This window comes from Aythya fuligula, chromosome 6 (assembly GCF_009819795.1).
Source record: "Aythya fuligula isolate bAytFul2 chromosome 6, bAytFul2.pri, whole genome shotgun sequence".
NCBI lineage: Eukaryota > Metazoa > Chordata > Aves > Anseriformes > Anatidae > Aythya > Aythya fuligula.
Genome location: NC_045564.1, coordinates 23,686,066 through 23,699,053, shown reverse-complemented (window position 1 = coordinate 23,699,053; position 12,988 = coordinate 23,686,066). Strand labels below are relative to the sequence as shown.

The window sequence follows — 12,988 nt, the reverse complement described above, 5'->3', positions numbered from 1 at the left end:
AATTAGAGTGCAGTTCAACAGTCAGGTACAGGTAGTCCTTGGCCTCTCTTCCAAGACACCTGTGATAGGTGTTAGTGTAATGGAACCATTTGGCCCTAGCCAGAAGGAATGGGACAAGGGATCTGTGCCACAAACAGGCTATATTAACACATCCATTAGGGAGTTGCTTTCCAATTTCTGTTCAAGTTTCCACAGGATTCTTATCCTAGAAGAATTGTCTGATTTAGAGTAATTAAAAATGATATTGTTCCTAATGATTTATCAATGGTATTTGTGTTTCCTGTATGAAATACAAATTATACAAAAGATTTTGAGAAACCTTCAGAAATCTTACTTGACCTAAAAATGAAAACAGTAAGAGGATCCATAAGTGTCCAATTGTCCCACTTCACCTGTGACTTGGTAAAGAGATTGCAGTTCTCAAAATCTGCAACCTCTCATTTTTAGTTAACACAACTGAACTGTATACCTGGTATATTGACTCCAGGAGTAACAAAGAAACTACAAACAAAGAGGGTGAGTTTTCAATAGATTAAATCAGTAAGTAAAGCCAGTAATGCTAGCATCTGTTTATAGAAAATAAAATTAAACTAGTTTGGTATTTCTTGATGAGGTTTTAATTCAGCTAATAGAGGAAACAGTGTCTCAGTGATAGGCTTTTGTGGACATTTGATTTGGGCCACGTGATATTTTTACAAACAAAGCAGAACAATAGAAAATAAACAGCATGTATTAAATGGATTGAAACATGGCTAATTGAGAGACGTAGATATAAATAGAATTATTATAGGGCAGGCAAGTTTGTAGAATATCCTGAAGAGATCTGTCCTTACTCTTGTGATAGAAGAAAGTTTTTAACTTAGTTTTCAAAGAAAAAAAGGTTTTCTTTTGTATTTTCCACATCTGCTCATGGAAATTTTCAAGTAAATTGGCAGAAAGCTTCTGATCTCAAAGATGATTTCTGTGGGGTTCCTGGAAGTCAGCATAAGGGTTGGGAGAGAGACAAAGAAACTGCTCTAATTAGGAGAAATGCAGTGGTGTGAGCATGTGCATTGCTAGAGAATAGACAGGGATGAGAAACCTCGTAGATGCTTGAGCCAAAAAAAAAACAACTTCCACCACAGCTGGAGACTGACCACACAGTCCAGATCTGTGGGGAGTTGGGCTGCGCTGGTTCTGCTCCACAGGGACTGCTAGTTATCCATGGGAAACAGAAAGATTAAAAGCACACTGCTAATGCCTGCAGCTGGGTGATCTGACAGGAGCAAAGAGAACAGCCTACTGATCCAAATAGCTTGGTAAGCTTGGCAGAGGTATAAACAGGATGAGCCCTAATACATGCAGATCTAATTGTCATGGAGGGAAGACTGCCAGCCCCAGGTATAGGCACAGAGGTTCGAAATGGGTTTGAGGAGACTGATGATTTCAGCAGATTTGTGGAAGTTTGGCATTGCTAGAAATGTGTTTGTGAAACAAATGGAGTGTTTCTTGCTACAAATACATGGGTTGAAATGTAAGCTTCTGCTTAGTCTCATGAAAAGATGACTGGCACTGTCCCTACTTCCAAGACACAGAAGTGTTACAGGAGAATGAGATGGCCCAAATCAAACACTAGAGAAGAGGCAGAGTTGGAGTTAAAACCAAGATCATCTGTGTCCCAGGCAGCGGCCTTCAGCTAGGTTATTTTAGCTTCCCTATCTGTATGTTCCCATCTTTAAGCGGTAAACCAATCCCTCTGAATATAAAAAAAGCACCCTTCTTATATGCAAGTTCATAATAGTTTGTGGCACTCAGCACTCTTGGTGCACATTTATGCACCTTTGCTAACTTTAAGATTTTAATTATTTTGAAAACACATCTGTAATGTCATATACAAGAGCAACAGGGTAACAATAACAATAAAGTTGTGCTGGGTCCCTGGGATAAACTCTTTGGTTTGGGGTTTACAATTTATGTGTTCTGGAACTGGATTATTGCCTCATAAAACAACGCAGCAGCCTTTTCTCATTTAGTTAGCCATCCATTTTTATTAGGGTGCTCTATAGAATGCCTGCAATAATATTATAAAGGTGCAGAAGGTTCATTATTTCACAACAAGAGGCTAGCCAAGACCATTATTATTTTTGCAACAGCTAGGCTTGCTATTGAAATATAGTTTTGATTATAACCTTTTTTTCCCTCCTCTCTCTTTCTCTTTTCTCTCCCAAAACCAGAGATGTGCAATTGTTCCTATTCAGATTGCTTTTCCACTGCCCCACAAACATGTCATTTCCAGTGAAATGGATGGATTATAATGGGAACAGATCAGTGATAATGCATTACTGGAATACAGCCATCCCCAAGAGAGCTTATAATAATATCCAGTCCTCCTAAGCTTTAAAATCTGCAGTTTGGAGACCCTATGGCTCTAATGTGGAGCCTAGCGTTGAATTTTCCCTGCACATACAATTCTTTGATGCTCGATTATTGTTTGGGTTCTCCCCTCCCCAGCAAGTTTCCATGACAACTGCCTTGCATAAAACCCAGTTCTCCGGCAATGCAGCCGCTGCTGCAGAGAGGGGTTCCAGCCTCATAAAAGTTAAAATTGTTGTTCAAAGAAATTACGGAAGATTAATGACTCCGCTCTGAGCACCGCAGAGCAAATTTCTGAAAATGTTGGTAATTAAATAGAAATATGTGCAGGCGTCGTGTTCTCCAAGTCAGAAGTGCTGGCACCTGCTGGGAGTGGCGGAGTTACTGTAAATCTGGATAAAAACATCTGTGGGTATTATTCCTGCATATAGTTTCTTTATGCTAAACAGCTAGGGTGTTTAATTAGCTGGGCTGGTTTTCACTCACCTGTTCCATGGCTGGGAATATTGAACATATCAACAGAGACCTGAGTGGGGCAGGTTGGATGGTCCTGGGCTGGTGCTGGGCACCGTGTTCATGCAGTGTAACAGCCCCATCGGTGCTTCCGTCCCTGCACCAGCCGGTCGTGATTTCCCAGGCACGTTACCAGTTGTAAGGAAGATGAATACAGAGCTGCAAATTGCTTGCGCTGAATCATAAAACAAGGCTTGTTTCATAAGCCCATTAAGCACATGCCCCTAATGTTAAGCATATGCTCTGCTTCGCTTCATAGGAACAGGGTTAGCACTGGCTTGAGGTTAAGCGTATGTTTTTAAGTCCTGCTATGGTTTGAAGGTCTTAGAGTTGTGAACCTCACTGGGACAATGAATAAAATATGTTGATTGTATTTTCAAAAGCGTTAGGTATTTTCATATTCGGTAATAACATCTTTAGTATTACATGCCACATTGTAACCAGCTGTCCTGCAGCAGGATTTAAAATGGTCTTAACAGGAGCCAAAGGAAAGTTGTTTTGTCATCCCCAAAGACAACAGTACACGGTTTAGCGTTTGCCTTCACTGAAGGTGAGCAGCGCTCCTCAGGACTGGCTCCAAAATCACATCTGGTCAAGAACACTATATTACAACCTTATGTTACTAAAATCGGGAGAAACGTGTGTACCAGGAAAAAACTAGCTTAGGAAAAAATCTCATGTATTCTAACGGGATAAAAATATTAACTCAAACCAGATGTGTACAGGTTAGTGCCATCTTTGTTCACCACAGCAGACCTTTTGAAACCTCTTTCATACTGGTGCTGTCTGCCACATATTTGTTTGTGCCCATCGAGAAACCTGCAAGCACAAGGAATTCATGAAAAACTCAGAAAGTATCCCCTCTAGCCAGCACATAAGAAATACACACAGGCTGAAAGGGAAAAATAATTCATTTTGGAATCTAAACCTGTTTTTAAATAAGCAGTTTGTATGTTAACTTCCTCAATCAGAGTCTTAGCCATCTGTTTCAGTTAATTGGTTAGCCTTTGGCTGAAACTAAAGCAGTGTCGGAACATGAGGAAGGGGAATCAGTAGGCCTGGAGGGGTCACAGGGCCTGTGCCATGCAATCAAACCAGCATCAGGTCCCCAGGCTCAAATACAGGGGAGAATTTGTATTGTTGGGCATGGTTAAACCCCTGTGGGTCCAGCGTGGCAGTAAGTTTGGGGGGGACCATGGGCGTAATTAAGCATACTTCATTGCTCCTTAGTGGGTTTTGGTTCTGTTCGCACAGCCAGGCTGTGGTCCTCTCTGAGGACTTCTAGGTTCTCCCTCGATGCCATGAGAATGACAATAATTGAAATTTGGCCCAGTGACTTTGCTAACCTGGCATCTGCAGCCAAGCTGTGCTAGTCTTCTGCCTGCGGTGAGCCGTAGGCGTGGGGCAAACTGTAACAAAAACCTAGGCAGCATTCAGGCTTCTGGGCCAGCCTTTTCCAGTGGGGTTATTTCACGTCAATTGCTGCAAATTAGAGGCATATAAAATTTATAATGTGTGGGTGCCTGTGCACAGAAATATAGTTCCCTCAATATTTACAGAATATAAAACAATCCTCCTTGTTTAAGGCCAGGATGAACATTTCTGTCACATTAGGAAGGAAACCTTATTTCATTCTGCAGCTGCTATTTAAACAGTACGAAATCTCTTTTTAATCTTAGTCAAAGTTCAAAACGAGATGTTTCAGACATCTGCTAACTATTACGGGCCATGCCTGCTAGGGGAGGTAATAAATTACAGCCAAGAATCAAGTGACTTAATAGTGATTTTGTTCTTTGCTTCAAAGTTCATCCTCTTTCAGTGTTATCTGTTCTCCTTTCTGTGGTGGGGTGCAGGGGTGACACCCTCTGCTCTCGTTTAGGGGAGAAGCAACAAAGGACCCAGCTGCTCTGTCCCAGAGCAGAGAAAAATCAAACTCACCCATGAAAATGCAGCCGGTGTGCTATGTGCCAAATAAAAGATGGGTGGTTCTAGCACAACATGGGAGAGAGGGCATTTCGGTTTCCTCCAAAGGGGAGATAACAGATCAGCTTTCTGGTTTGTCATGGAAACCTTTTGTCAGCCCAGTAACAATGACGTCAAGGTGGCAGTGGCACGGAGACGGGGTTAGTTAACAGAGCACACACCTGTTGAACTGCCAGAGGGGAAGGAAGGTATGTCGGCTTTTACATTTTCCATCCCTGATTCTAAACAACTGTGGGTGAACGCCTACAAAGTGTTACCCAAGTCCTGGGGCAGTTTTCCTGAGCTGTGGCAAATTCAGGCTGTGAGCAGGTGGTGCTGGAGCTTGCAGTCAGAGAGAAACCCAGTTAAGAAGCATTTGCTCAGCCGGTGCTGTTCTACAAACCCTCCTGGTCTGAGTATCCTTCTGGAGGGTGAAGACTGCAGACTTGTACTTCTAAAGAAGAGCACTGACCTCCTTCATTGTATTTGCTTTGCTTGGGAGTAAAGGGTTTGCTAGCATTTACCCAAGCAACTTTCTAGAAAGACTTCTATAAAAAGGGAAAAACGAACCTATAGTTATCACACCACATCTGTAGCTGTAGATGTGTAACTATAAGCTGTAACCTATTTTTGGAATTACTGTTTTCCTCCTTTTTTTTTTTTTTTTTTTTTTTTTTTCCGTGATGCTTTTGTGTTTAGTGTTGTTGTCTGGCTACATTTTCTATTTTGCAAAGTGAGATTAGGCTACTTTTTCTCTTCATTCAGTGTTGCATTGGTGACTACCTTCCTATTTTTAGTAATTAAAATTAAAAAAAAAAAAAAAAAAAAAAGCTGTAAGAATTTCTTAAAAACAATGTAATTTCTTTTCTCAAGAAAATGTTTTAGCAGAGAAAATAGTCCATTTGTGCTGAACTGTTGATGTGAACTACCAAAATCATGTACCTGGATGATGTGATTGCAGCAGGCCTTCAATCAGTTAAATAATTGCACTATGTCAGTAGCTGACGCAGTTTTTGTTGCTGTGGCTAAAACGTGAATTTACAACAGTTGCATTTCTTAGCAGTATTCACAGTAATTTTGATAAAATTAAAGTGTTCCCTTGTTATTGCTAAACAATAGCCATTGAATGGATATTTTTCATATCATACAGTTAGTGAGAGGAGAAGAAAAGCCAGTGATATGAATGATGATTTGAATTATATGGGGTTGCAGAATGGAACTGAGGCTGAGAAAATGTCGTAAAATGACATAGGGTGATCAGAAAAGAAAAATGGAGTCAGTCAAAGTAAATGACAGTTACTGTATGGATAGAAACCAAATGTATGTAGTGGAGCCAGAGAACTGTAGAAATGTTTGTAAGACAGACCAGTCTGGGATTGTAATTTTCCAAATAGCCAAGCAATTAAGATAAGTGTTCAATTGATAATCCATGGCGTCGTAATAGAGATGGATGATATAAAAGGACTGCCAAGTTTTTAGGGGGTAGAATAAAGCTCAATGATAAACTTTTTGCTTTCCATAGAAGATGAAATTGTCCTTCATAGGAAAGAAATAAGGTTTACCTATATTAGTACTAATGCTGTTGTGGTGAGAATGTGTAAATATTCCAACAATGTGTACAAAGAACTGTAAATCTCTTTGGCTTCAGTTCGGGAAATGCTGCACACTCCTCTACAATTTTTTCCTACTCCTTTCTGGCAATTTCAAATGTAACAGCCTGACAGAAATGGTTATTTTGTGTGATCTAAAGGCACTGTAGTATCATTTAATTTTATTTGGGCACTTTGTGGCTGGAAGATGAGAAGAAGGCTTTGTAGATGTTCTTGAAATAAGACTCGGAGCTTTTACTAACACTGATAGGGGAACCAAGGCATGGCAAAATGTATGGTCTAGTTTTACAGGTGCCCCTTTTGCCTTCATCACCGATAGCAGTGAGATGTGGCTGGGGTCTCTATAACAAAGTTGCCACATAGTAAATTAGACCTACAGTTTGTGCCTCTTGCATCAAATTCGGCAAATTGCAGGTGGAACATAAAATAAGCATTCATAAGGGTATTGAATGTCCTTTTCCCCCTCTACTTTTATTTCAAGCTTTCTGTGCTAAACTCTATTCAAATTCTATCCCAATCCTTTTTTCCTCAATCATTCCCTTTTTTTAAACTCTACTTAGCAGAAAAGTCTTGACTTGACTGCTCAAACTGCCTGATCACTCTTCACTTTTTGAGACCAGCAAACTGTAGGGGGTTTTGAAAACATTCAGGATTTGGCCTTTTTGATTGATATTTACCCTATCCCCCATTAGGCACCAAGAGCAGGTCACTGGAGAGCCCAGGGAAGAGGGGAGTCTCAGAGGGCTGCCACAGGTCCTGCTCCCCATCCCCAAGAGCTCCCCATCCCTCTGGAGTAGGTGCCCCTACTGCCTGCATCCATGGGGATCAACCCCAGCATCCTTGGGCACCAGAACAGGGGAGGAGATGGCTTGCTGCAGCATCTGGGCCATGGCCAAGAGTGGGCCTGCCTCTAAATGCTATTTCCCCAGAATTTCTCTGGTTTCTACAGGGACTTTTCAGATTCCCTTTGCCTTTTTTTTTTTTTTTTTTTTTCCCATGCCTCAATGGTGCATCTTAGTGAGGAAAATACCTTTGATACAGGAGAGAGGCAAATTCATTTATCGGCACTGTGGATCAATCCAGGCATTAGTTACAGTACAATATGGAGCAGTGTGATAAAGAGTCCCTTTTTTTTTTTTTTTTTTTTTTTTGCTGGAGGGATAAATAGGGGAATCAGAAAGGAAACTGTGCAGTCTGTGATAAATTATGTACATGCTCTTAATAGGGTCACTACTCGCTAAGGCCTTGCGTGCAAACCCTAAGAATGAAAGAAAGATGTTTTACACTGTGTTTTCATCATTTTCTTGTGGAAATTTATCTTTGAAAGAGCCACCAGCCCATAATTACAGTGTTTTGTGTGGTGGTGCCACAGTAAAATCATTTTTCATGCAGTAAAGACTAGGTTCATTCTCTTTTAGTTTAAGCATGTTTTCCTTCCATTTAGAACTCATTCTGGTGACCAGAGCATTTCAGCAGTTGTTTCTTTAGGTTGGATAGGGGTTAATGAGGTTTGGGCAGACAGTTCTGCTACTGTATTGCCTTGGATTGAGGAAATTGCTTACTTATTATTTATCATTATCATTCTTGTCCAAAATGTGCTTGCGTTTTATGAAAGGAAACAGATGCTTATGCCAAAAATCTTACGGCAGAGATGAAGGAATAATGAATTAGTGAAACGGGATTTATTAAGAGAACACAATTTTATGAGTGGAAAAGGAGATATTCAGCCAAGGAAACGTCGTGTTGGGTATGTGGTTTAAGTAAGTGCAATTAATATAATGTTAATACCATACGCACACATATGGAAGACAGGCTGTGGGTGTTAAGCGTAGACGTGAATGGCATTTAAGAAAGGTGCAGCAAAGGTTAATCATTTCTTTCTTCATTTTAGAGTTCTCCAATATGCAGTTTGGGAAACATCTCAGAGTGAGTCAAGGTTTCGTATGGGAATTGCTTGGTTTCATTACAGTACTGATCAGCACTGAGGGTCCTTTGTCATCCTAGTTGGTTATTTCTTTTATCTGCTCCTGGGATCCCAGTTTGTCATCTGCCCCTCATCTCTCCAGCCCCAGTTCTGCCACAGTCCTATTCTTTTCCCAAGCCTTCACCCATTCGTGCTCAGGCTCCTGTGTCACTCTCATCTGCAGCTGGGATGCCACGAAATCCCTTGCTATCCCAAGGGAAATAGCAAGTCAGATCCACTGTCCAATTCTTTAGGTTCTCTGTCTTTCTGCAATAGATATCTTACACAGTTTATCTCCCAATTACTTAGTGAAAAAAAAAAAAAAATGTAGCTCCCCAGAGCGCATATGTTTCTATCTGTCAGTTAAGGACAAGATAGAGATTTAGTGTAGGATTTTCCAAAGGAATCCAAAAGAAGTAAATGTTCAGTTCGTGCTAAACTTCACTGACTTTAGCCTCAGCAGTGGCTCTCTGATTGAGCTACCCTGAACACGTCCTCCACATAGCTTTAGAGACACACTGGATATGGTAATGTCAAATATTAAGTGCACTTGGATCTCACACTGAAAATATCACATTCGGCTACCAGAACCTTTTGTTTATCCTAGGCACTGTTGTATTTTATGTTGTCAAATAGCCTGAGTATATTTTAAGCTCAGTTCTTGCAGCCTTCCTTTATGAGTGTTGAGTGCAAAAGAGAAATGTGGTTTTGGGGAACAAAAGAATCACGTGCATGAGTGTTGTGGGTAAACAGACACCTGTCTTTGAATATTGAGGCTTCTGTATTGATCACACTGAGTCTAGCAAGAACAGAAAGAAAGAAATTCAGCTGGGGTCTATTTACATATAACAGCAATAGGACAGAGTATTTTATCTGAAGTGTTTTCAGTGAAAGAAATGAAGCGGGAGTGGGAATGTGCTTATCAATAGACCTTATTATTCTGCTCATCCTTTGATAAATTAACATAGCAAGTTCTTTTAGGCTCCCCTCAATCTTTTACTTGTTTGTACTGGACTTCATTGATCCATATTTAGCCAGGCCTGATAATGTGACAAGACAGCAAATGTAAATGGCAAAGTCAATGAGTATTTTCTTTCAGCTGAAACAAAGCAAGTCAGACTGACTATCAAACTCTTTGGATTTATATTCTTGTTTGCAGCAGAATTTATTACCTTGTTAGGAAATAAAACAAAACAAAAAGGGTGCAACCATTTTTTGTTATTGTAGTTAAAGAAGAACAATGTTATGGGAGGAGTGTCCTCTGGGCTTGCTCCAGTCAACTCTATCAAAGAGGCCAAGAATGATAAAATTCAAAACCTGCAGCTGCCAGTTCCTTTGGGAGTCACATTACAGTAGTACAAGCAACAGTCTTTCTTTTTAAAAAGGGAAGCATATGACTGCAGCCAAAGTCCTTTCAACGCAGTTTTAGGTAAGCTGATCTGCATAAAAGCCATTGTAATCTCTTGCACTGCTCAAGTTTTAGGCGATATCTTCGTTTCATAATGCTGTTTCTGTGTCCACTGGAAACATCTGCTTAGACGTGCCAGGCTCGATCAAGCACCCTGTTACATCACTTGGCAAATGAGGTCACCTCAAGTAAATAGCAGTATTATGGCAAGGAGAATGAAAGCCCCAGGATTTAACTGCTAGGGCTCAAGCTGCAACCCGCCATGATGCCTGACAATGATGCAGCAATGCTGAAAAGGTTCAGCGGGTGCAGTGGAAGAGGCAAGCAACAGGGGGGACTCAAACACAAGTAATCAGGTCCCTCGAGATCCGCTTTCCACTGTGCCAAGCACTGACTGAGGGCATGGGCATGCTTCATATGCAGTTCACCCCTGCAGCCTATTTGCAGCAGCAGTTGCGTGGTTTTACATGGTGATTAATGGGAACACTGAGCTGGAGCATATTGTTGGAATAAGGCATTAATGTACCAGCCATAAATACAGGCATTAGAGGAAACACCTTGGGAATGCAGGAGGGTGAAGGATCTATGGGGTTACCTGGCTGTCTCCAGCCACTACCAGGCAACTGCAGGCACCTCACCCAAACAGGGGCCAAGCCTCTTAAAATGTCATTTAAATTTTACCAGAAACATTGTTTCTCTCACTGTGACACCCACAAAGGGAAAAGGGGCAGGAAAATGTGCACGTCAGGGCCAGGTCTTCCTTGGGCAGTGAGGTGAGGCACTTTGAGGTGAACACTGGTCACTGGCATTAATCCTACAGGTTCTGTAATCTCAAATCTACTTTTGCCTCTACAGTCTATTCGACCAACCTACTGAAAATCATTAAGAGCAACTTATCTAAATCTACCTTTGAGTTAATTTTGAGCCTAAGGCTCTGACTTACAGTGACGGGACCTAGGGACCCACAATAAAAATGAAAAATAGCAGCTATTAAATCTGTAAAAAGGAAACAACTTGGAAAAGGCGAGGGATGCCAAGCTAGCCTCTCCAGCAATGGCAGAGGGGAGTCAGACTTAAAGGACCATATGGCTTAGGCATAGTTTGAATAACCCCTTCCAATTAAAAATAAAGCCAGTTTTATATAAAACATCTGTTCTCTAAATTCAACAATTTGGACAAAAATAAATAAATCTTTCGTCATGTTTTTGTTTCTCTGTTCAGATCCTTAGCCCTTTTGAGACTGAAGGAGGAGTGTTTGTTGTTTCCTGTGATACTAGCAAGTATCAGTGCAGGCTTTTGCATTTTTCTTTGCTGGACATTCTCATTTTCACCCACTCCCCAGCCACAGAGCCTGTGGATAGCCAGCCATCCTTGCAAAGGGTTGGTTGTTTCAAGAGAGCCCAGCATACCCGAGGCAGGTCAGTGAAGATCAGCAATGAGTCTGGGCAGATGCAAGAAGACAGACTCTGCCTTCAGCCTTAGGCACTGCCCCCGTAACGCTGCTGGCAGCTGGGCATGATACTCCGCTGGCAGGGTATCTGTCTAATGTCATCAGGCTTACATGTATCTAAAAGAGTTAGCCACTAAATCCTGATCCCTGAATACTAGCAGAGGTAAAGAGAGTACAAGATTATCCCTTTTCTGCCTGCATGCATTCACTACAGAACCACAACAAAAAACAGCTTTGAAACAATCTATATATAACTGCTTGCCTTGGAAATGTCTGCTTTTTATTTGATAAGGGGAGGGAGATCTGTTGCAGGTATTATTAGAAATGATACCACTTTTCATAACTCCATTGGAAATCTAGCTGTGCAGATGGCAACATACCTGTCAAAAATAATTATCCAGATTGTAAAGGAAATATAAGCTGGGGATATGTATATCAAGCAAATTTGATCCAGTGCACAAACCGAGATTTGCTTTGTTCCAAAGCATCCCTAGGGTGATCTTACTGTCCTTTTCCTCTGAATATCATTTGCATCCTTCTCAGGAGGACATCAGTCTGATGTCTCTCCTCTGGCTGTGGCAAGCCATTGTTTCTGGTTCTTCAGGTAATTGTTTTTATTTCAGCGTAATGTAAAAGCAGAGGTGGCTAATCAGGGACCTGTAGATCCTAAACATTCCTTGTTGTTGATATCAGGTGATATCAGGGAGGCTGTAGGCTGTAGGTTCTCTGCTGACAAGCAAGTGGCAGGGTACATACTCAGCTGGGAACACAGTCTGAGAAGAGAACAGGGCTGCTGGAAGATGATATGATTCCTCTCTTCTCAAAACTCTGGCCAAAACAGAACTCCTCAGTTAGATAAAGACAGATGTGCACAGTGCCTGCCTTTTGCAAGGGCTTGTGTGCTTGTCCCATTCTGTGCTTGTTTTTCAGAAGCTTCCGCTGGATTTGAACTCCCCTTCTCCAGTGGTACCAAGTATGTAATGCAGACAACTGGCTTCTGGTTTTAAACTCATCGACAAAGACCTTTTACTGTGTACACTTTGCTGTTTGTACCTGGAGATGTTTCACAAAGTTCCTGGCCAGATTACATGACCAGATTTCGTGTACTTGCTAGCAGTGTCTTGGGAGTTGATGCCTGATAAATGATACGTTGACTGAAACCCTTGACCTCCTGGGGCAAGACTGTCTGTTTTGCTCAGTGTGCTGAACATACAAAAAAAAAAAAAAAAAAAAAAGCAACTAGTCATTACTGCCTAATTTCAGTCTACTCTTGTGCTTTTGTTAACCCTAGGCGTGTTCAGAACATCTTGTGGCTGCAAGAGGTGACAGCTGGAGCTTTACCTTGGGGTGTTCCAGCCATCTGCCTGTCTCGCCCTCTGCTACACTGGTAGCAAATGGTTTTGGAGCAAGTTGTGCTGGCCCCGTGGCACTGAGGAAATACCGATGATATATGCTTTATTTTGTGCTTCTCCAGGGAAGGGAATGGGATTTTGGTACCAGCTCTCTAAGCCAAATACCATGAGAAAACCTCCAGTCTTAAAAGGCCAAACACAGACTGATGCTCTGGTTCAGTTTGTAGGGTGAAACAGAGTCTGGTCGTCTTTATCTTCAAAAGATTTTTTTACAGTTGCATGCGCTGTTTAATTTGGGCTGACTCTAGCCTTACTTTCTGGGAAAAAAAAGGCTCCAGAAATAATTCAGGCAGCTCCATTCAAGCTGTTCTGCAGATG

At 41.4% G+C, this 12,988-nt stretch overlaps 1 protein-coding gene across 9 annotated transcripts in view; it reads left to right on the top strand.

Annotated features, from left to right (window-relative positions):
• The window catches only part of KALRN (kalirin RhoGEF kinase), a 497,167-nt gene that overhangs the window by 382,469 nt on the left and 101,710 nt on the right, over window positions 1-12,988 (top strand). The gene's annotated exons all lie outside the window — the stretch shown is intronic.